Source organism: Chiloscyllium plagiosum, chromosome 8 (genome assembly GCF_004010195.1).
Source record: "Chiloscyllium plagiosum isolate BGI_BamShark_2017 chromosome 8, ASM401019v2, whole genome shotgun sequence".
NCBI classification, from domain to species: domain Eukaryota; kingdom Metazoa; phylum Chordata; class Chondrichthyes; order Orectolobiformes; family Hemiscylliidae; genus Chiloscyllium; species Chiloscyllium plagiosum.
In genome coordinates, this window is record NC_057717.1 from 13377466 (window position 1) to 13403254 (window position 25789).

Genomic DNA, 25789 nt, shown 5'->3' on the forward strand with positions numbered 1-25789 from the left:
ATGGAGTGTTAAGGCAAACGGGGAGGTGGAGGAGTTGGTAGTTTGCTTTACTCACTGTGGGCAACGCAGTGTGATTCAGTCAGACCGAGGGTCTCATTTTACCAATCAGCTGTTTTAGGAAGTCATGGATAGCTTAGGCATACAGTAGTTTAAATCAAGTGCATTGCATCCCGAATCCCTGGGAGTCTTGGAAAGTTGGCATCAAATGCTGAAGACAATATTAACGGCGTACTGTCAGAATTACCCGAATGACTGGAATAAAGGTGTCTCATTATATTGTTTGCCATTAGAGATGCCCCAAATAAATCTACTCACTTTGCTTCCTTTGAGTTAATATTCGTATATGAAGTGAGAGGTCCTTTGAAATTAATTAACTATAAACTGACAGGACCGAAATCGGAGATCTCACACTTGGATTATGTATCTGAGGTGAGGGAGAGATTAGATGGAGTGGGTGAGTTAGCTCAACAGCACCTGAAGAGGGCACAGTATAGAGTGAAACAGGTGGCAGATAAAAACTCTGAAACTTTGACGATTTCCCGTGGGGATGACGTGTTAGTATTGCCACCAGTGGTAGGAAATCTCTTCAAAGCCAGGATTAGTGGCCCCTTTCAAATTAAAAAAGTGTTGAGTCAGTTCAACTATCTGGTAAAGATACCAGAGCTGACAAAAAAAAGTGAGATTACGTCATGTGAATGAATAATGCTGCAGACACATTTAAGACGGAGGAACAGAGTTGTGGCCAGATGTACAAATTATGTAGTTTATCTGTATGATGTAGTGTTCTTTAGCAAGTGATTGAAAGCTCACATGTTACAGTTGGCAGAACGATTACAAGAAGTTGAACTTGGTAATAAACTTAAAGAAAACAGAATTCGCGAAGGCAGAGGGGGCGTTCTTGGGACATTACACTGGCCATGGAAGGTTGACCCCATGGAACACGGAGACGAAGAGCTTTGAGGAATTTCCACGATCATCCTCGAAGAAAGAGGTGCTTCGATTTTTGGAACTGAGTGGATTCTATCGGAAGTTTGTTCCAAACTTCAGAAGCGTATTGGTACCACTGATGGATTTATGAAAGAAGAACACAGGATTGTGGTGGACAGAACAATGCCAGGAGGCATTTGAGAATTTTAAAGCAGGATTAATCACCGCACCAGTTTTAGCTGAACCAAATATTTTGAAAACCTTTGAAAATTGCATTTGATGCTAGGGATATAGAGCTCGGAGATGTATTGATACAGTAAGATGATGATGGAATTGAATGGCCAATTAGCTACTTGCTGAAAAAACTCAATATCCACCAGAAAAAAATGCAACATCTCCAATATTGAAAAAGAATGATTATTTTTCGCACTGGACTGACAATATTTTAATATTTATATGATAAACAAATTGTCAGAGATGATCGTGGACAATGATAAACCTCTCGCATTTTTTGAATATTCAAAGAATATGAGAGTATTTCATTGGGGTCTTATTTTACCGACTTTAAACTTACAAAATGTACATGCTGTGGGTCCTAAAATGTGATAGCAGATGTGTTATCGCAGATTTAAAGGAAAAAGTTTAGATGAGATTTGATTTATTGCAATGTTAGTTATGTGTGCAGGATTAATATGTATGGTATCGCTGAGATTAATACTTTTGTAATTCATAATAATGGGATTAAGAATTAGAGGAAAAGAAATGTAGACATCTTTTCATTCTGCTGTTTCATGTTTTTTTTTCCTGAAGTGGTGAGGTGTTATGAAGCCGAAATCATGTCCGGTCATTTTAAGACAGAAATAAAAAGTACAGCCACAGATGCCAGCTGTCGTTTATCAGAAATTGCCGCTTGACCTTTACCAGGTGGGGATGTCGGTTGAGAAATGGCAAATGGAGTTTAATGTAGACGTGCGAGGTCTTGCATTTTGGAAACTCAAATCAAGGTAGGAGTTTCATGGTGAATGGGAGGGTCTTAAGGGGTGTAGTGGGCAGAGCGACCTTGGTGGTCAGTGCATGGTTCTCTAAGAGTGGAGTCACAGGTAGACAGGGCAGTGAAAAAGGCTTTTGGCACCTTGGCTGAGTGCTTAATCGGTAGAGCTGTGAGAGACGAAGAAATGGCGATGCTGAAACATGAGAAGTGGTAGCGATCATTTATTCCCAAGAGAGACATTGGTAGGGTGAGAAATTCCATACTTTACTCAGGAGTGATTGGTTTGATTTATTGCCACATGTACCTCTGTACAGGGAAACACTTTATTTATGAGCAGTGGAGGCAGATCATTGTAAGCATGTCCAGGCAGATCATATGGTGGAAATAGACTTCGACAGAGTAAGGCATACAGGTTACACTGAACAGGACAAGCACTAGACAAGATCAAAATGAATAAGATCAGCATTATTTGAACTTAGAGAGTCCATTCATCAGTCTAAGTGATTTTCCTAATAGTTTATATGCCTTAATTAACTCTCCCCACATGAATGCGAAGTCGGCACGGTGGCACTGCTGCCTCACAGCGCCAGAGACCCGGGTTCAGTTCCCACCTCAGGCGACTCTCTGCGTAGAGTTGGCACATTCGCCCCGTGTCTGGGTGTGTTTCCTCCGGGTGCTCCGCTTTCCTCCCACAGTCCAAAAATGTGCAGGTTAGGTGAATTGGCCAAGATAAATTGCCCGTAGTGGTAGCTGATGGGGTAAATGTCGGGGAATGGTCTGTGTGGGTTGCGCTTCGGCGGGTAGGTGTGGAGTTGTTGCGCCGAAGGGCCTGTTTCCACACTGTAAATAATCTAATCTAATCGGCGTGTGAACCCGTACTGAACATTATGTTGTTCACAATCCCCAACAGCAGCCATAATACCTTCCATCTGAAACAGGTAGCCATTCCCACCAGCTTCCGCCCTACATAGAAAACACCGGAATGTCACCTCGGAGATGGAACATGCCTTCATGAGACTTCACACAAGACATATGTCTTCCCTCCTCACCGCGAGTAAACCACGTTAAAGTCCCACGTGTGTATCATGAGCGATGGTACAACGTGGAGCAATCTGTCTGTGCAGCCTCTGCTCCACTTGTTCATGTTACAGCATCAATTAGGAGACAGTGAGGACTGCCCATGCTGGAGATCAGAGTAGACAGTGGTTTGCTGGAAAAGCACAGCAGGACAGTCGACGTTTTGGGCATAAGCCATTCATCAGGATCAGCATCAATTACCCTATTCTGCCCCTGTGTAAGTGCATTGAGGTGGGAATGGCCTCCTACTGTTCCTGTATAAGTGGCTCAACTGACTGAATAGCCTCCTCCTGTTCCTGTACAAGTGGATCAACGGGATGAATGGCCTCATTCTGTTTCTGTGCAATTGACGCAAAGGACTGAATGACTTCTTCCTTGTCCGGTTGGACATGGCTAAGGGCCGGATTGGGTTACCCCTGGTTCCTGTTTGACAGCTCGATGTGCTGACAAGTATGATGATGCTGCAACTTTAAGAGGTTATTTTGTCCTGGTTTCTTTTGAGAGAGAGATTGAACGAGCTGGCCAGTTAAGACCACTGGGTAAACAGCGAGGGAGGTCTTGGGTTTATTTTAATGCAGATTGAATGGGTGTGGCCAGCTCTCACAAATTAGGATCTCTGGGTTTTGGTTTCTCAGCAACACCAGAACGTATTGGGGTCTCCACAGAGTTGGCAGCTTCAGGGAATGTCTCCTGGCTGCTACTCTTTCTGAATTTTCTCTTGAAGATGTTTTTAATTCCTGGATTGGAGAAATGTTTGTGACATTCTATGTCTGACTATTCCTTTTTGCCAAGGGCTGTGTTTATGGGAGTTCCCGATATTGGAACAGTTCATTAGTAATCGCTCCACGATCTATTATTCTGTTAACTTGTCCAATAGAATTACGTTATTCTGAATTCCTCTTTCTTTGATTTCATTTTTCTTCCGTGTTTAAATAAATGGTGTTTGCTTCACACCATGTAGTTTGACCAGTCACATTGCATCTGGAACAGACAGTTTATATTTCCTTTGCTCACACTAGTGAGTGTTGCAGAATTTCAGTTGTTGTATGGGAACTGTGACGCTAGAACAATCTCAATGTTTGTAGATGGCACCAAACCTGAAAGAATTGCAAGGTCTATGGAGGACAGTGTAGAACTCTAACAGGACAATCACACGTTGGTGTAGTGTTCAGGTGTATAGCAGATGGGGATCAGTGCAAAGCTGTGTGAGGTGATGCACTTTGTTCGGAAAGACAATGAAAGACAATATAAAACAGGCCGTACCATTAAATAGGGGGTGCAGAACAGAGAGTCCTGGGTGTTTATGAGCATAGATTATTGAAGATGTCAGGACAAGTGGGGAGAGCAGTAACTATCACAGTTTAGTTTCAGTATCTGAGCTGTTTACAGGGGGAGGTGTAGGAGGGAGTCTCGGTGCTCCCTTCCTGGGAGGTGGTGGTGACGATGTGTTGTGAGCCCACCATCCTGCCCACCGAGACCGTGGGGATTCCATTTGTACCAGCTTGACACAAAAGGGAGATGGCATCAGGGCCACAGCTTCTAGGTTATGCCGGGGGGAAACGGAGCTGCCAGTGGGTTTAAAGTGAGAATTGCCCTTCACTGAACATTGCTCCTTACTCGGTCGGTGGGAAGTGGATGTTTCAGAATCTCCACACGAGGCGTCCCGGTCCTCTCCGGCTCGTACCAGGGTCCTCCCCACATGGCGGGGGGAGGGGGAGAGGGAACGGATATCGGGCACTTCACCACCCGGCTTGGCCCTTTCTGTCCTATTCCAGGCTGTTTCTCCTAGAATTGGAGAAAGGGAGGGAGGGATTGTGGGTCTGGGTGGGTGGCCTTGCTCTTAGTGCTGGTGTAGGTGGGGGACGGTGTCATGGTGAGGTGTACGGAGGGAGTCAGTCCACAGTGTTGTATCCATGCAGCATTATTAATGTAGGGGAGTGGGGTAAAGTGGAGGGAAGGGGGGGCGAAGGTGCTGCATGCAGCAGTGAGAGTGTGGAGCATGAGCCTTGTTCGGGGGGTCGGTGCTATAACAGATATACAGTGAGTGTGAGGGAGCAGAGAGAATACAGTGACCCTTATCCTGAAAGAGCGGGGACGGTTATTGAAGCTTGACCTGTCTTGCTGGGCATTTCTTCAGACCGCAGATACTGCACTGAGGTAGGTGGTGAGCTCAGACCTTGCTTGGTGGGTCTGGTGGTGTGGCCTCCTCTGGAAAGAGAATGGTCTCATTCTGTACTAGCTCATCCACCAGCACCGCCATGCCCCTGTCGACAAACCGTGGTGTGCATGCCCATGGTCTGCGATGCTCGAGGTAAACTTTGCAGGGCAGCTCCGAACTGAGAAAGCTCAACCGTGTGCCCATTGGCCTTTTAAAGGTGGCACCAGTGCCAGGGATCACGGAATATCCATGTGCATCCTGGCGATGGTGAGTACCACCCGCCATGATGGGTGGGAGAATCAGGCTGGTATTGAATGAGAGAGACATCATGGAATGCGCTGGGTAGTTAATGAGGTGAGTCCGATACGATAGCACCAGGAAGCTATCTCAGCCTCGTGCGTACGATCCCTCTATCACACTCAAGGAAAATCAAACAAGGATAAATTATTGTTAGAATCTGCTTAGTGAGTCATAGATTCGGTTGAAAGCAATTCCAGTAACAAAGATGCAGAACAAATGCTCATCTGGCCTCACACCAATATCCTTTTTTCTCATCTTTCCTGGGAAGACAGGTTCATGTTACATTTACAGGATGTATTCGAAGTGTCCACCTTTCAGCATTCTGAAACCTAGGAACACATCCTTCCATGACAAAGTCTCTCAGTCTCCCTCTCTCTGTCTATACACCAAACCCCTCCCATGTGGTGATATTTAAACGATTCTCCACCCCCCCCCCCCACATCTCTCTCTGGCAGTGATGCTCACACCCACAGCACCCCCTTGTCATGGTACAATGGAGGTACAGAGCTGTAAATGGGTGGGAGTTGCACATCCTGTCACTGCAAGTTTCCCCATACTGCGCAGGGATCTAACACGGTGTTACTGAGGAATGCAGTGGGTTGGTGTAGAGGGCTCTACATGGCAGGAGGGTAACTGCTCCTGGTTTACAGATCAATGCACTCGGGTGGTGTACACAGTCCTTGTGAGAGTGGTGAACTAATAAATGATATACAGTTTGGACATTGACAATATGTACATCAACATTTATTTTTCTATAAATCTGAGACACAGAAACATGCACACAAAGAAACACACACGCACACATACACACACACTGAATGCAAACAGAAAAAAAATGAAACTCTGCAGAATATTAATTCGAAAGAACTTTGTCGAAATAACAGTTAATTTCATGACAAAAGCAAAATTGAAAATGTTTCAATTGTTATTTTGCCTCTGAAGTTATTCTGCGTCACAGAAGCTGCCAGCACTGGGGTTTCTTCCTGTAGCAGTTGCATTCGGCTGAATTCCCTTTGCTGCAGGCAGTGGAGAGGTTCCAATGAATCCTCAACAGGATGCCTCCTTGAGTGGTAAAGATGGCTGATTGGTTTTAAGCTCTCATATGTTACTGTAGAGAAGTACAAGTAGAGATGGAGCAATAGCCTTTTGTTTCTACGACATGTTGCATTTTCTCCCTCTCTGATCTGAAAAATGCAATATTGTGACCTGACCACCAACCTGGACTACATAAGGTCTGGTTGAACATTCCCCTGATTGCATGGCTCCATCCCTGTTAACTGCCCCAAATTGGAATGATTTGTAACTTATAATTTGAATCCATGTTTATATGTGTCTGCATAACTTTTGTACAATAAATTCATGTCCTCATAGTACCTGTGTTAAAACGAATATGTTGTTTTCTAAATCTGAATCCTTAGTTTTATTCTCTCATGCATTCGCTACCCCCAATAAACTCTCGCCACGGTCTTATATGGTTCAATATAAACATCTATCGTTCTCAGACCTGACGTGCTCTGACTTTGTACAGGCCATGAGAGGCATGGGTGCGGAGCATAGCCAAGATTATTTTCCAAGGCTGGAGGAGTTCAAACCAGAGGGTAGTGTTTTAAGGTGAGAGGGGAAAGATTAAAAAGATACCTGAGGGGTAACGTTTTTGCACAGAGGGTAGTGCATGTATGGAATGAGCTGGCAGCGAAAGTGGTGGAGGCTGGTACACTTAGAACATTTAAGAGGTAATGGATGGGTATATGAATAAGAAGAGTTCAGATGGTTATGGTCTCATGTTGGCAAATGGTACTACATCAGGTTGGAATATCTGGTCGGTGCAGATGAACTGGACTGAAGGGTCTGTTTCCGTGCTGTATGACACTATGATTCCATCTGGCCTCCATTCTTGCAAGGAGTAAAGTGAAGCATCTGTGAAAACGTTCGAAAACAATTGCATGTTTTTCTTTCAGTTTAGGGGTTCATTATTACACGCAATATATCCGATGTAGTCTCTGCATTGTCATGAACAGATGTAGTAAAACATTCCAATGATTATATCTGATAGCCTTTGCATGAAACAGCATCATTCGATACACTTTCCTAATCAATTGCTGAATCATGTACCGGGACTTACAAATCCCTCTGTACCAATGAGTTCCTCGATGTTTCTCCATTTAAGTAGGTTACTGTTATTTTATCTGTGACTTCCCTTACCCACTTTATACTGTTTTGTTGCTGAAGTTTTGCTCACTAACTTCCCCTGTCTGTATCCCATTGCAGAGTCTCCATGTACAGTTGAAAGACTATCTTGGTGAATGAGCTAACTGAGCTCCAAGCCAATCAGTCCTCTCATCCACGTCATTGGCATAGATTGTAAATACTTGATAATCTCACACTGATCCCTGAGGCACTCCACCAAGTTACAACTTTACAACCTGAAAATAAACATTTATCCCAAATGTTTATTCCCTGATAGTTAACTGGGTTTTTCCTTTGTTGGGCAGCAGGCTGGAAAGGTAGGATGGCCTCATCCTACACTGTGTAATGTACTTAGCGGGCTGAATGACTTCAATATATTCCTTAGAGGGCAGAATGGTGTCCTCCTGTCTCATTATAACGATGCTGACTGGATGAATGGGATCTTCCTTTATCTCTGTAACTTTACTGAGTGCTTGAGAGAACAACACATGCGTTAGGAGCAACAGCTGGCCATTCAGCCCCTCGCGCCTGCTGCACCATTCCGAATGTGCATTGGAGATGTGATTGTAACTAAACATCCCTTTCCTGCCTGTTCCCAATAAACATGGATTCTCTTGTTCATCAAAGTTCTATGGAACTCCATCATGAGTGTTTTCAGTAACCCAGTCTTCACTGCTCCTTAGTCATGAGAGCACGACAGATCACACAACCCTAAAGAGAAACGAACATCCCTGTCTCAGTCGGAAATGGGAATGCCCTTTTGCTAAAAATGTATTCCCCTCAAACCAATCACCACTCCTTTGATATATAAGGAGTCGACAATTAGAAAGAGCTATCGACCACTCAGCCCCTCAAACCTGTCCACATTCCCATTAATTCTCCTAAATCAAATACTTATGAAATTCATTCTCCACTGACCACGTGGAAAGACAATTCCAGGCACCACAAGATCATATGAGTAATGAACCCTGGAGCAGAATTTGGTCATTCAATCCATCTCGTCTGCCTTGACATTTGATCACAGCTAAAATATTTCTGAATCCCATTCACCTGCCTTCTCCGACTGAGCATTGACAACTAATTAATAAAAAAAAGTATACATTTCTCTATTAAAGACAGTGTGTGCCTATATGTGGGGTTATGTTCGTGTGTTTGTGTGTAAACGCCCATATCTACGTGTGCATCTCTGTGGGCATGTGTTATGTGTGTTAGTGTCAGTATCTCAGTTTGTGTGTACCGTCTGCATTGCTGTGCAATGTTGTTTTTGAAGTAAATAGATTGAAATTGGAATGAAAATCTCCCTCCTCCTCTCTCTCTGTCTGTCCCTGTTGTTCATAGAGTTCATAGAAGCACTACAGTGTGGGAACAGGCCCTTCGATCCAACAGGTCCACACTGACTCTTCGAAGAGTAACCCACCCAGACCCGTTCAAATGTTATCCTACGCTTACCCCTGACTAATGCCCCTAACCTACACATCCCTGGGCACGATGGACTATTTAGCAAATCCAATTCACCAAACATCCACATCATTTGACTGTGTGTGGAAACCAGAGCACCCAGTGGAAACCCACAAAGACACAGGGAGAATGTGAAAGTCCACACAGGGTGGATCGAGCCCGGGTGCCTGTCGCCGTGAGGCAGCAGTGTGAACCACTGAGTTTTATGATTAGATTCATACAATAATACCCTCTACTGGCCTCCCCACGCCACTGCATCAGTGGCACAGTTTTTGACTCTGAGAAGATAGCAAATCCTTTGCTGTGAATCTCTCAAATTATACGGTCGTTTGATTTTTCAAATAATATATTTGGAAGCACAGAGCAGTTTTGTCTGATACTAAGCGATATTGTTCCTTCGTCATTACCAACACTACCGGGTCTTTTTTGGGACTTTTCAATACTTTTTCACGTAATTTTAAAGCATTACAAGTCACAGAATGAGAAATCAATTCATGTCACCTCCTGACAAAATGGTTCAGTCAGAGGTGAGCATTTCTATTCTGACATGCCCAATATTACTTGCAACCCTCCATCCACCAGCATTTTGTGTGTGTGTGTGTGTTTGTGGTGGGTGGGGGACGGGTGGGGAGGTGTGTGTGTTGATGGTGCTGTCAGTTTGGATGGTGCTGTGAGCTGCTGTCCTCTCTCCCACCCAGACTGAATCATCGAAGGTCATCACCCTCTGCCACCATCACCAGAGTCCGGTGTGGTGGCCTGCTAAGAGAGAGATTATGTCATTTAAAGCACCCAGAGACTGCCAGGCTTGCAACCACACGCAGATACTCACAGAGAAAAATACATACACACACGTACAGTGGGTGGGGGGAGAGGGATATCGACCACTCCAACACCTGGCTTGGCCCTTTCTATCCTACTCCGAGCTGTTCCTCCTGGAATAGGATTCAGTGAGGGTGGGAGTGGGTGACCCTGCTGTTAGTGCTGGTGTAGGTGGGGGAGGGAGATGGTGACTTGTCCAGAGGGAGTCAGTCAACAGTGTTGTATCCATGCAGTGCTATTAGTGAGGGAGATATAGTAGAGGGGAAAGAGAGAGAAAGGGAAGATACTGCATGCAGCAGTGAGAGTGGTAGAGCATAAGTCTTGTTCGGGGGTCCGTGCTATAACAAATATACAAGGAGTGTGAGGGAGCAGAGAGAATACGGTGACCTTATCCTGACAGAGTGGGGAAGGTTATTGATGATTGTCCTGTATTGCTGGACATTTCTTAACACCGCAGATACTGCACTGAGCTCAGACCATGCTTGGTGGGTCGGGTGGTGTGGCCCCCCTGTGAGCAGAGAATTTACCTCTCTGTAATAGCCCATCCACCAGGACCTCCTTACCCCTACCGACAAACTGTGGTATAATTTCTGCTTATCTGCCATATTCAGGATAAACTGCAGGGCAGCTCCAACTTGAGAAAGCTCAACCATGTGCCCATTGGCCTTTCGAAGATGGCACCACTGCCAAGGGTCAAGTGGGCGGCACGGTGGCCCAGTGGTTAGCACTGCTGCCTCACAGCGCCTGTAGACCCGGGTTCAATTCCCGACTCAGGCGACTGACTGTGTGGAGTTTGCACATTCTCCCCGTGTCTGCGTGGGTTTCCTCTGGGTGCTCCGGTTTCCTCCCACAGTCCAAAGATGTGCGGGTCAGGTGAATTGGCCATGCTAAATTGCCCGTAGTGTTAGGTTAAAGGGGTAAAGGTAGGGGTATGGGTGGATTGCGCTTCGGCGGGTCGGTGTGGACTTGTTGGGCCGAAGGGCCTGTTTCCACACTGTAAGTAATCTAATCTAATCTAATGAGTGTCGGGGGCATCTGGGCGATGGTGAGAAAATTCCAGCCATGATGGATGGGAGAATCGGGCTGGCATTGAATGAGAGGAACACCATGGGGTGGGGTGGGTAGTTAATGAGGTGAGTTTGATAAGATAGCAGCGGGAAACTAGCTCGGCCTCGTGTGGATGATCCCTCTGTCACAGTCAATGAAAATGTCATTGAGACAAATTATTGTTAGATTCAGCCCAATGAGTCGAAGACACTGCTGACCCCAATCCCAGTTACAACGCTGCAGCTGCTTGACCAATGATCTCCATCACAGAGAAGGAGCTAAACGTAACCTTACTCTTGGGACATAAGGCAGTGGGGAGGGGGTGGTTGATATTAATTGGGGAGCACTTTATGGCAAGGCATCATAATTCTATTAGTTTTAAAATGGAGATGGTAAAGGATGAACCAGGCCTAAAATTTAAAGTTGTTATTTGTTGAAAAGCCAATTTTGATGATATTAATCAAGAATTTTCCAACGTCGATTGGGACATATATTCGCAGAGAAGGTCGTCAGTTTAGAAGTGAGAAGCCTTAAAATATGAGATCTCAGGAGTACAGAGACCATATGTCCCTGTCAGGTTGAAGGATAAGGCTGATACGTGTAAGGAATGCTGGTGGATTGGAGAAATTGAGATTCTGGTCACGGATAAGAGGGAAAGATATGTCAGGTACAGACAGCAGGAATTGAGGGTTTTTTCTTAATGCATTCATGGGATGAGGGCGTCGCTGGCTAGGCAAGCATCTATTACCTATCCCTAATTCCCCAGAGGGCAGTTAACAGTCAACCACATTGCTGTGGGTCTGGAGTCACATGTAGGCCACTGCAGGTAAGCAATGCAGTTTGTTTCCTTAAAGAGTGTCAGTGAACCAGATGGATTTTTCCGACAATCGGAATGGTCATCATTCGCCTCTTAATTCCAGATTTAAAATGAATCAATAGAAGAGTCTGAGGCAACAAGAGTATACTTAAGAGGGAATTTGGGAGCATTAAAAGTGAACATGTGATAGCTTTGGTTTCTACAAATACGTCAAGGACAAATGAGTAACTGTGGAAAGAATAGAACATCCTTCAACATCAGCAAGGCTGCCCATATGCAGAACCACAGGAAATGGGGAGATACTGAACGAATATTTTATGTCAGCATTTACTGTGGAGGAGGATATGGAAGCTAGATAATTTGTGAAATAAGTAGTGATATCTTGGAAAGTGTCTGTGTTACAGAGGAGCTGCTGGAGGTCTTAAAACATGCAAAGGAAGGAAAATGTCCTGGCTTTTAGCAGATGTACGCTAGATCTCTGTGGGAGCTGTAAATGTGTTGCTGGTAAAGCACAGCAGGTCAGTCAGCATTCAAGGAACAGGAGAATCGACGTTTCAGGCATAAGCCCTTCATCAGGAATGAGGAAAGTGTGTTCAGCAGGCTAAGATAAAAGGTAGGGAGGAAGGACTTGGGGGAGGGGCGTTGGAAATGTGATAGGTGGAAAGAGGTCAAGATGAGGGTGATAGGTTAGAGTCGGGTCGGGGCGAAGAGGTCAGGAAGAAGATTGCAGGTTAGGAAGGCGGTGCTGAGTTCGAGGGATTTGACTGAGACAAGGTGGGGGTTGGGGAATGAGGAAACTGGTGAAATCCGAATTCACCCCTTGTGGTCCGAGGGTTCCCAGGCGGAAGATGAGGCGCTCTTCCTCCAACCGTCGTGTTGTTGTGGTCTGGCGGTGGAGCAGTCCAAAGACCTACATATCCTTGGTGGAGTGGAAGGGGGAGTTGAAGTGATGAGCCACAGGGTGTTTGGGTTGGTTGGTCCGGGTGTCCCAGAGGTGTTCTCTGAAGCGCTCTGCAAGTAGGTGGCCTGTCTCCCCAATATAGAGGAGAACAGAAACAATGACGGGGGAAACTAACCAGTTACTTTATGCCTGTCCTCACGGAAGAAGGGCCAGAAAATCTCCCAGAAATACCAAGTGACTATGCGACTTGTGTAACTGAAGACTAAAATCATTCATATCAGTGACGACTTAGCATTTGAAAACTTAACTGTATTGATAAGTCTGACAGACCAAATGTACTTCATATCAGAATTGAGATAGCAGAAATGGACATAATAATTGCATTGCGAATCACTGTATTTTTCCGTATTCAGGTAGAAGGTTATAAATGTACTCCAAAGATTTACAAAGGGAAGAAGAGGGAGAGTAGAGAACTACAGACCAGTTAATTTATTGCTCACAGTAGGGATTCTGATTGAATTTATTATAAAGAATGTGATATTGGATACTTGGAAAGTTATAGCAAACGTCTAGAGAATGATGCTAGATTTCTGAAAGGGAAGGCAACATTTACAAAAATTTTCCTTGTGGATGTCCCTTGTCGATATAAACAATGAAGAACCAGTGGATATGGTATATTTGGATATCAGGAGGATTTTTAAAGAATTCATACGGTAAGTTAGCCCTAAAACAATAAAGAAAATTGCATTGGTAAGAACATATGCAAATGGAGGAAGGTAGAGTTAAGTTTCCCTTTGTTTGAAGGGAATCAAAATATAGGCGATGGAGAGCTCTGTGCTCTCTCTCCACGGATGATGTCTAACTCGCTGTGATTTCTAGCATTGATTCAGTACAGATCCCAGCTTCTGTAGTAATTCGCTCCGAAGTTCTGCACTAGTGACACATCGTGATGGTGAGACTCCACATGGAGTATTGTGTACAGTTTTGATTTTCTGATCTAAGTAAAATATACTGATCACATATACTGAATGAACATTTTCTTGATTAATCCCTGGGATGGCAAGATTGTCCGTAGAGGGAACTCCGCCTGTATCTGTTGATTTTCAAAGACTGAGAGGTGATCAAAATGAAGCTTCACAAAATGCACACAGAGGGGAATGAAGAACATAGGGGTATTGAAAAGTGCGAGCAGGATTAGTGAGCACCCTAAAATATTCCACAAGGACTTCAAGTAGGACAGAATAACCAGGGAATAATTAGGGCCCATTAGAAACCATGAGAATAATCAGTGTGCGAAGCTGGAGAAAATTGATAGATTGTGACATGAGAGATTCAAATCTGTTTTACTCAGGAGAAGGAGGAGGCATGGTTCAAGAAGATGGACTGGGAAACTCGTGAGCAGATTGATATGAAATGCAAGCTAGGATTGATAGTTTTGGCTGGTATAAAATTGGACAAGTCCACAGGTCTGGATGTGTTCTATCACAAGCTGCTGTCAGAGCAAGGCCCTGACCCGAATGTTTAAGTAAATTCTGGTCACAGGGGAGGGGCCAGAGGAATACAGAACACCTTTTACAGGAAGGGTTGGTGCAGGTAGACCAGGGAGCTATAGATCAATGAATGTCACATCAGTGGCAGTGAAACTATTGGAAAAATAGGGTGGGATAAAATGGATCTTCATTAAGAGAGAGATAGTCATCAGAGGGGAGTCATGCCGAACGAATTTTATTGATCTTTTTTCGAGGAGGTTGATCATATGTTTTTTTTTCAGCAAGGCCTTTGACAAAGCCCCACATGGGAGACTGATAAAGAGAGTAAAATCTCATGGCATCAAGGGTAACTTGGTAAGTTACATTCACAATGTCTTTATGGCAGGAGAAAGAGAGTGTTTCTGGAAATTGCGTGAATCGATATCAGTGTCCAGTGGTGTAGTATACGGGTCAATGGTGTAACCCTTTTGATTTGTGATACTCATAAATAATGTAGATATAAAAGTGGAGGGTGTGGTGGAGAGTGGTAAGTGAGTTTGCCGTATCACAAAGACTGCCGGGTGGTTGGCAATGAGGGGTTAGGTCTTATGTTACACAAAGATACAGATGAAATCGCCAGATAAACAGATCAATGGCAGATGGAATGTAACCCAGAAAAATATGAGGTGGTGCAATTTGGAAGAATGAACCAGACAGGGGAGTACTCAATGAATGGCAGCACACTAGGAAGCTCAGAGCGTGCTTCTCCACAAATCACTTATTGGGACTGGACAGGGTAATAGTGGAGTTAACAAGGCGTTTGGAATAAATATAACCTTTACACATCGAGACATAGATTACAAGACTACACAGGACTTTGGTTAGACCAAAATGTAAAACTGTGTGGTGTTCTCGGAGCCATATTACAGGAAGGATTTGATTGTACTGGGGAGGGTGCAGAGGAGATTCACCAGGATGTTCCCTGGGATGGAGCATATCAGCTATGGAGAGAGGCTGTGTTAGCTCGGGTTGTTTACATTGGAGCAGAGAATCCTGAGCGGAATGTGATTCAGAAGGAAAAGACTATGAGGAGCATGGACTGGGTGGATAGACAGCAGCTGTTCCTTTTAGTAAGAGGGCCAAGAACAAGGGAGCACACTTTTAAAGTGAAAGTTTTGAGATGTAGAGAGCATTTGCTGATTGTTTTTCACCGAGAAGGTGTTGGGGTCTGGAATGTTCTTCCTGAGAGGGGAGTTATTATGCTAACTTCATAACTGCTAAAAACCTACTTAGGTGAGCTCTTGAAGTTTCATAACATTCCCGGCTATGGGCCTGGTGGAGGAGAGTGGGACTAATGTAGAATGTGCTGTATTTCTGACGGTGCAGAGTCTATGCTCCTGTGATTATATGGTGCGGACATGAATTTCTGGGTTTCTGAAGACAACATTAATAAGACTTATAAGGTGAACTGTCAATGAAAAAGATAAGAGAAAACAAGTGCAGCTTCGTTACTCTCTGAACCCAGAGAATAGAGAATGAGAGCAGGGAAATGGCAGAACCAGTAAGCAACTACTTCAGTTATGTCTTCACAGAAGGAAACAAAGAAAACAAATTAAATCTTCCCAGCAAGACTGGGAAGACTAACTCTCGTCAGCTAATGGAGCCAAAGGTAGATAAGTCTCCTGGCCCTGATGGAATGTTTCCCGAGGTACTAACAGAGGTGATGAGAGAAATAGCAACTGCACTTGTGGAAATTTTTCTGAATTCACTGGACTCTGATGCAATTCCAGCAAATTGGAAAACAGTAGTTCACACACCACTGTTTAAAAAAGGAGGTAGACAAAAAGTAGGAAATTATACACCGGTTAGCATAACAGCTGTTGGGGAAAATATTTCAATCTGTAATCAAGGAATAAATGGCAATGCACCTTGATAGATATTGTCCCGTTGGGCAGATTCAGTGTTGGTTCATGAAAGGCAGGGCACGTGTAACTAACCTCCTGGAATTCTGTAAAGACATTACAACTGCAGGGACCCAGTAGGTGTGGTGTACTGAAATTTCCAAAAGAAATTCGATGCAGTGACGCCAAAAAGGCTGCTGCGTAAGGTGTGGCATTACGGGTAATGTATTAGCACGGATGAGGATTGGTTAACCAACATGAAGCAACGAGTGGGAATACATGCTTGCTTTTCTGGTTGCTGATCAGTGACTAGTGGAGTGCCTTAGGGATCAGTGCTGGGACTGCAATTATTCACAGCTTGCATAAGTGATTTGGAGTAGTGGGCCACATGCAGTGTCTCAAAGATTACAGATGATACTAAAATGAGCGGCAGAGTAAAGTGTGCAGAGGACGGTTAAACTTTACAAAGGGACATAAATAGTTTAAGTGAGTGGGCCAAGGTCTGGCAGATGGAGTTCAATTATAATAAATGAGAAATCATCCATTTTGGGAGGAAAAATAGTAAAGAGGACTCTTACTTGAATTGTTTTAAAAAAACAGCAGCATGCTGCTGTGCAGAGGGACCTGGGTGTCTTTGTGCATGAATCACAGAAGTTGGTCTGCAGGAGCAAAAGGAAATTAACGAGGCAAATTGAATTTTGTCCTTCATTGCGAAAGGGATTGAGTGTAAAATCAAGGAGATTATGTTGCAGCTGTACAGGGTGCTGGGGAGACCACACCTGTAGTACGTGTAGTTTTGGTCTCTCTACTTGAGAAAGGAAAATCTGGCACTACAATGGAAGCAGGGGAGGCTCGCCAGTTTGGTTTCAGAGGCGAGGGGGCTGGTTATGAGGAGAGACTGAATAGATTGGAATTATACATTGATTGACATTTGAAAGAATGAGGGAGGAAAGAATAGAAACATCTATATTTGTGAAGGGAGTAGATAAGATAGATACATAAAGGATGTTCCCAGAAGCACGTGAAACTAGGACAACAGGACAAAGCCTCAAAGTTAGATGGAGCAGATTTAGGACTGAATTAAGAAGGAACTTCTTGACCAAGATGGTTGTGAATCTGTGGAATTCTTCGCCCACTGAAATAGTTGAGGACTTGTCAATGAATATGTTTGAACTCAGATAATTTTTTGAACAGTAAAGGAATTAAGGATTATGGTGATTCGGCGGGTGAGTGGAGCTGAGGCCATGAAATGATCACCCATGATCTTATTGAATGGTGGCGGAGGCTTGAAGGGCCAGATGGCCAACTCCTGCTCCTAGTTTGTACGTTCTTATGTAATGGGTCAACATGAAATGGGAATCATATTTGAGAAATTGACTGGTCAATACATACAGAGAAAAATGGATGCAATGCATTTAGATTTTCGGAAAGATCTTGATGAAAACTATGGCCTAGTGAGCAAACTCAAATGTTACAGAATCGGGACTAAAATATGAACATAGTTTTAGATGAGGAGAATTGATGGGAAGCAGTGAACAGTTTTGAAGTGGAAGGATCATGTCGAGCATTTAGTTAAGGGAATCAAATGCAATATTTCTCAGTCTGCTGACAGCATTAAACGATGTCGGATTGTTAGTGGGCGAGGAGGATATAAAAAAGCTCCAAAGTGATTGAGACAAGTGGAGTGAATGGGCAAATACGTGGCAGATGAAGATGTGACGGTGTGCACTTTGATGGGAACAATAGAACAGCAACTTTTCCTTTGAAAAGGGATTGGATGAAATATGTTGATCTTTAAAGGGATTTATGTTCGTTCTTTTTTTCCCTGCTGTGACCTCCGAGGTCAGCGCATGGCAGTAAGTTCTGAAGGCAGAAGACAATACTGGGAATGGTATTGGCACGCTGACCAGTGTACACAGACCCACCAAGTGGGGAACTGTAACATTGAAAATAATCTGGATCTCCCTGTAAACCAGTCACTGAAAGCAATATTGCAGGAGCAGAAAGCAGGCAGGAAGATAAATGGTGTGTCGACCTTCATTTCTAGGGGCTGACCTCCAGGAGTAAGGGTGTCTTACTGCAGCTGTAAAGGGCCTTGGTAAGAGTCCATCGTGAACATTGTGCGGTATTGTGTGTAGTTTTGCTGTCCTAACCTAATAAAGGACAAACCTGACATTGAGGGAGAGCAGTGAAGGATGACCTGACTGATCTCTGGGATGACAGGCTTGTAGTGGGAGCAGAGTTTGGGGCGATTGGGCCTGTATTCCATGGGGTTTCGGAAAATGAATGGGGATCTCAGTGAGCTATATAAACTCTGACAGAGCGAGACAGATTGGAAGCAGGGTCGATAATTCCTCTGGCTCGGACATCTAAAACAAGGGGCCACAGCATGAGGTACAGGCAAGCCACTCTGCATTGAGATGAGAATAAATGTCTGCACTCAGTGACTGGTGACTCTGGGGATTTCTCGCCCACATAAGCTGTGGAACACCAGGCACTGAATATAAAGAAGGATTTCTCGACACTAAACGGATCGGGAGGCATCTGGTGTATGGCTGTCACAAGCTCTCAGATGTTAGGGAGGAGGCCTCTGCAGGGTCAACAAGACTGTGTTTCCCGTTCCCTTTTCTGATACAGAGGCTGGTGCTGGGTGTTCTGTCAGTTTTATCCTTCCAAACCTCGGAGCAGTTTGATACAATTTAGTGTCTTGCTTTACCGATTTAGAGACTATTAAAAAGTTTATCACATGCGTGTGTGTCTAGAGTCACGTTTAGGCCAGACGAGGAATGCATGGAATTCACCAAACCAGAATTCACTTCCAGAAAGCACATTGGTGAAGAAAATTGGAGTTTGCAATTGACATTGATTTCAGCGTCACCGTTACTGACACTAGATTTTAGATCTCGATATTTTATTAATTGTTATTAACTTTCATCAGCTGTCAGAGCATTAGCCTGGTCTGGACTGGTAATCCAGTGACATATCCACAACACAGTGCCATCGCCACATAGCTATCTGGAACCACACTGAGCAGGACATTACTGTGCTGTTTGACAGGTTTTCGAAAAGAACTTCTACCAGTTTAACTATCGTGATGGGACTGAGGGGGTGGTAATGGGTCAGATTTTAATTATTCCCCTCTTAGGGAACTGGACATAGCTGAGTAATTTTCCGCATTTCTATGGAGATGTCAGATTTGGAGCTGGAATGAGACAGCTTTCCCAGGGACACGGCTTGTTGTGCAGCACAAGTCTTCAGTCCTCTTGCAGGAATGGTGTCAGGGCCCATTACCTTTATCCTATCTACTTTGTTCACCTGTTTCTTCAAGTCACGCGCAGCAAATCAAATTGATTGAAGACGGGCATCTGTGATTCCGTGGACATCATGGCGAGGGTGAGGTTAATCATCCACTCAACTCTTCTGGTATAGTGTGGTACCAAAACTACATTCTTATCTATTACACTGATGTACAGGGCTGTTCCATTATTTAGGATGGGGATAATAGTGGAACCTTCTCCTCCATTAATTTGTTTAACCGTCCATCACAATTTATGGCTGGATGTGACAGGACTGTTGCTTTGTTTGTGTTGGGATCATTGCACCCTCTCTATCAGATGTTAGTTCTGCTATTTGTAATGCAAGCTGTCAATTGTGGTATCTTTAACGAGTTGTCATCAGGTTTAGGTATACATGATTCGGACACTGGCACTTTCACTAATATATCACTGAACCATAGATCAACATGGTTGGAATGGTAGACCGATTGATCATCCCAGGAAAAACGGTACAGATTGTGCTTGAATATAATTCTGCTTCTGCTGCTGCTGTGGTCTTCACAACCACATCTATACCAGCAATTCTCTATTGAAGAAAGTTTGGAGAGTTAGATCATTTAAAGTATATACAGATGAGTTTTGACTTGGAAATGAATTGAGTGCAATGAAGGACTAGTCATGAAGGAGGAGTGAAAGCGTCATCGACTGTTATAATCATACAATATGCAAACAGATCTTTCAGCTTAACCCGTCCATGCTCACCTGGTTTCCTAAATTGAATTATTACTATTTTTCTTCTTTTAGCACAGACCCCCTCCAAACAGTTCCTATTCATGTACACATCCAATTGTCTTTCAAATGTTGTATTTGTACTCCCCAATGCGACTTCCTCTGACATCTCGCTACCTATACACGCCACCCTCTGTGAGAAACAACTGTCCTTTTGATCTCTTTTAACTGTCTTCCCTCTGACCTTAAAACTATCCTCTCTGGTCTGGACATACCCACCAGTGGGAAAAGATCTTGTCTATTCATCCTATCTTTCATGGATAGGATGAGGAAATAAAGGTCACCTCACAGCCTCCAACGCAAAAGGAACAAACTCCCAGCCTTATATCTCAAAACCTCCGGTCTCCATCACATCATTTTAAATACTTTTGCCCCCGTCCCAGTTTATAACATCCTTCCTATAGCAGGGCGACACGAATTGTACTCAGTACTCCAAATGTGGCCTTACTATTCTCTTGTAGAACCACGACATGATGCTCCAATTCCTGTAATCAATGCTCTGAGCGATGGACGTCAGCTTGCCTTATGCCTTATTCACTGCCCTGTCAGCTTGCGACTCCACTTTCACGGAACTACATACCTGGTCCCTGGATCTCTCTATTTGGCAACACTCCCTAGCACACTGCCATTTACTAATATAAATCCGACACTCGTTTGCCTAACAAGGTGCAACATCTCACAGTTATCTGCATGAAGCTCCATCAGCCAATCCTCAACCCACTTGCCAAGTAGATCAACATATCTTTATTCTCTAAGACAGCCTTCTTCACTGTCCACCATACTCCAATTTTGGGGAATTCTTCTCCAAATTAATATCCATGGTTGCAATATTCTCATCCAAATCATTTACAAAAACAATGAGCAACAGCCTGGTCATTGCAGCCCAACGCTGGACTCAGGCCTCCAACTGGAACAGCAAATCTCTCCCAACACGCTCTGTCTCCTATGGTCAAGCCAGTTTTGTATCTAATTGGATAGCTTTCCCTGAGCTCATGTGATCTAACCTTATTAACCAGGCTACCATGTGGAACCTTGTTGGGCCTCACTAATGTCCACGTCGACAACGTATGCTGCTTTACCTTCATCTATCTTCCCAATCACCTCTTCAAAAACTGCAATCTAGTTTGTGAGATATGGATTCCTAGACATAAAGCTGTGCTGAATATCCCTAATCAGTCCTTGCCTTTCCAAATGCATGTAAATCCTGCCTCTCAGAATCTCCTACAAACATCTATCCACCCTTGACATCAAACTCACTGGTCTGTAGTTCCCTGGGTTTTCTTTGCAGCCAAACTACAAATAATGTAACAACATTAGTTGTCTTCCTGTCCTCCAGGACCTCAACCGTGGCTGTCAATGATACACATAAGAAAGTCAAGGGAACTGCAGATTTCGTATCCAGAAACTAAGGCAGAAATGTGCTGGAAAAGCTTTGCAGGTCTGGCAGCATCTGTGCAGAGAAATCCGAGTTAATATGTTACAACACGGGGGAACCCACGCCCTCCCACCACCACTACCACCACACCGCGCTAAGTTAAACTTGCAACACAGAAAAGATTTAAACCGTTTTGTAATCTGTAAAAATTCGGAAGGCCAATAACCATCCTAAAGGTCACTATTAAAAGTAAAAATTGACAACCTTTTTTTAAAGGCTAACAGAGAATAATTAACTAACAACTATTTCCAACTCCTTCTCTGACCTATTTTTTACTTTGTCTTCTACAATGCTGGTCCGATAACCTCCCCCCCCCCCCCCCCGCCACCCCGCCATTAAGATATGCCAAAACATTCAAATTTCAGAACCAGCCAGCTGTCGAATCTTCTCTTTGTGTCTTCCTCTGTCTTCGTTTCTTCCCCTTAGAGTTTCTGCTTCACAGGTCCTTGATAAATAAAGGTACATTTCGGAGAGCTATTCTCTCCGGGAAGTCTACAGATGTTGGTGGTGTGGCAGTTCTCCCCTAACTGGTAATTTTTTTTTCATCTTTCGGCTTTTTTTTATATAATATTGCCAAATGCCAAATTTAAACTCGATTGTAGTTTAGCTTCTTAGACATAATTTAAATGGATTGATCAAATTTGATTTTACTTTTTGTCTCATAGCAACCCAGGTACTGCCAGCTGCTGAACTAAATGTTACATTGTAAATTTTCCAGAACTCACTGTGCTTGTAAATCCTTCAAATCTCTTAAAGGTACAGTACCCTTCATACGTTCATGACACCTTCTCTCTCAAAAAAGAACCATCATAATGAAAACACGGTCTCATTTGTATTTCTATTCTTTAAACACATTGCCATAACATACAGAAGACTGAAATCTAAGTTCACTTTAACTCCGTCCCATTTACCTGTATGTAACATTGGATAAATACAAATTCGTCTGCACTTTATCGGTTAAATCGGTGAGAAAGCATCTGTGATTACATTCTTATTACACGCTACATGTACGATTTTACATTAAAAGTCTGTAACATAAGACTGCAATGAAATAGTCTTGAAAGCGTTCAAGAATGTAAGCAGGTTGGGATCCACGTACACAACCGTCTCCAACACACTGTTTGTGAATGCACATTAAAATGTTATAAGGCTAGTACCAAACTCAATAGTTCTTTCTCAATCGTGAAATATTTTCTCTGGTGGATGTTGAGTTTCTTTGAAAAGTACGATCCCATCTCATTGTCCTTTAGCAGTACAGCTTCAACTCCTATGTCACTCGCGTCGACGGCAACTTTGAAAGGTTTTCAAGCGTTTGGTGTAGCTGAAACTGGTTTGGTGGTCAATATTTCTTTTTAATGGTCGCATCGTTCTTTCAACCAAAACTTGGTGCTCTTCTTCAGCAAGTCGGATAATGGTGTCACTACACTGCTGAAGTTTGGAACAAACACCTGATCTAATCCGCTGACTTGGAAGGAGCGAAGCACCTTTTTCTTCGAGCTGGCCGTGGAAGTTCCTCGGTTGCTTTTGTCTTTGCATTCCATGGGATCAACCTTCCATGACCGATATTTTGGCCGAGAAGATCATGTCTGCTTTCACGAATTTAGATTAGATTACATTACAGTGTGGAAACAGGCCCTATGCCCAACAAGTCCTCACCGACCTGCCGAAGCGCATTTACCCCTTACCTAACACTACGGGCAATTTAGCATGGCCAATTCACCTGACCTGCACATCTTTGGACTGTGGGAGGAAACCGGAGCACCCGGAGGAATCCCACGCAGACACGGGGAGAACGTGCAAACTCCACACAGTCAGTCGCCTGAGGCGGGAATTGAACCCGGGTCTCTGTCGCTGTGAGGCAGCAGTGCTAACCACTGTGCCACCGTGCCGCCCCAAATTCTGTTTTGTTTAATTTTATCACCAGTTTTGTTTCTTGTATTCGTTCAAAAAGCTCTGCCAACTGTACCAAGTGATCTTTCCAGGACTTAGTAAAGATCACTACATCGTCTAAACAGACTGCACAGTTTATTAATCAGACCACAACTCTGTTCATGGCTCTTGGGAATGTGTTGGTGTGTTCGTCATTCCAAAGAGCATCCCTTTGAAATGATACAGACCATTTGGCGTTACAATTCAGAAATTTCTTTCACTGTCTCTGATAAAGGTACCTGCCAGAATCCACGCATTAACTCCAACTTCGTGATGTATCTGACTTGTCCAACTTTCTCGATACATTCCTTCAATATCGGTATTGGATATAAGTCTGATTTTGTAACAGTGTCGATCTTCCAATAATCCAAGCAAAATCATTGAGTCCAATTCGGTTTGGGAACTAAGATGATCAACGAGCTCCACTCGCTCGGGCTTGGTTCGTTGATGTCCTCATTGAGCATAGCCTCCACCTCCTTCTGGACCTGTCTGGCTTTGAGAGGATTAAATCGATATGGATTGTCTTATCAGGACAGTATTCCCTACATCTACTTCATGTACAATAGCATTAGTTCTCCCTCTCCCCCACATATGATTCTAACATATATCCTCATAATGCAATAACAAACCTTTCAACTGTGTTCTATGCTCCTGAGACAGATAGTTTACTAATCTATCCCAGTGCTTGAGGACTTCTAAATTTTTTGACATATTTTGAGGCACATCAAATTCCATGACATTTGGATTTGAATCCTCACTCTGTAGGGCAGTAACTAAATCCTGTTTCTCCAATTTATTATCTCCTCTACTTTTCAGGAGGGGACCTAAACACTCATTTATAACCCACATAAAGGGATCATCGAATGTGGGAATTGGCAACAGAGGTGCTAGTTTCATTATTGTCTGTGGCCTACCTATCATTTGGCATGAATAACATGTATGCCAAACGTTAACCACATCTTTGTGCATTCCAGGTCAATAAAAATGTTTTTGTCCCTGAGCCCGAATCTTTCGTACCGCTAGGTGACGTCCTCCAGGTGGTTCATATGCTACCTGTAAAACTTCCTGTCTCTATGCTACCAGCAACACAATCTGGTGCACCTCAGCACATTTCTCCTCTGCACTAACCTGATGTGGTCTCCATTTCTGTCTTAAGATCTATCTTTCAGATAATAACCCTCATGAATATCCTCTGCCTCCTTTTTAGAGTACACATCCACTTATATATCTTTTATCGTCTTGTCTGTCTGTTGCAAGTCCCTTAGCCTTTCAGGCCAAAACACCTCTGTCTGACCCACTGCTTGTTCAGACTTTCCCTGCACCATTACGGCAAACAGGGTGTCTGTTAACTGAACCTCAACTCCTTCATCTTTGTCTATAGTTTGTCTTTCGTGCTGTGACTTATGATAGTGGGATATGGTTACTACACAGCCTGGGAAAATACCAGGATGTTTCCGATTTAATAGGTCAGTTTCTTTGTCTTCCTTGGGCTTCTCCACAACAAGCAATGTCACTCCCAACTTGGACCCTGCTAAATCCTTCCCAAGAACAAATTGGATTCCTGGATCTGACGGTCTGTCAATCATTCCCACATTAACTTCCCCAGTCTTAAGTATGCACTCCAACCTGAGCTTACAAAGGGAAATGCCAAATTTCTGTCCACCTTTCCCATAAATTAATACATTCTGGGGTAACTGATCAGAAAGACTACAAATTCATTCATCTCTTACTATTGGCGACTGGTTAGTTCATGTACCTCTCAAAAATATAACTTCTTGCCTTTTGTTATTTCTGAGTAATCTTTACTCACAGAGGCGAATGCTTTATTGAGATCAGGTACTGACTCCATACCCAGCCCCTGCCGAGGCTGTGCACTTTCCTGCAGTTCTTCGGTTCTTGTTGGGGTTTCCTTTAAGACTTTCACTAATGCCACTGGCTTAGCTTCTTTTACCTCATCTTTTCCCACAGTCCCTTTCTTAACAATCAGCACTGTGACCATACATATCCCTCCTTATGGGAGTGAAAACACCTTTTCCCAATGCCCTTCTGAACCCATCGGCACTGTAATTTTCTGTGTCCCGCTCCATTACAGTGAAAACGCCTGAGGCCTTTCACCTCCTTTCCACTCTCTTGGGCAGCTTTTTTCACCTGTGGTAAACTCATATGTTCTACTCTTTCTTTTATAGTGCAGCATCTCCCCTTCTCCCTAATTCTATCCCCCAAAGGACAAGATCACGAATGGAAACTTGTCTTATGCAGCAACATGTATTCATCTGCTAATTCTCCTGCCCTTCTCAATTTCTGAACTT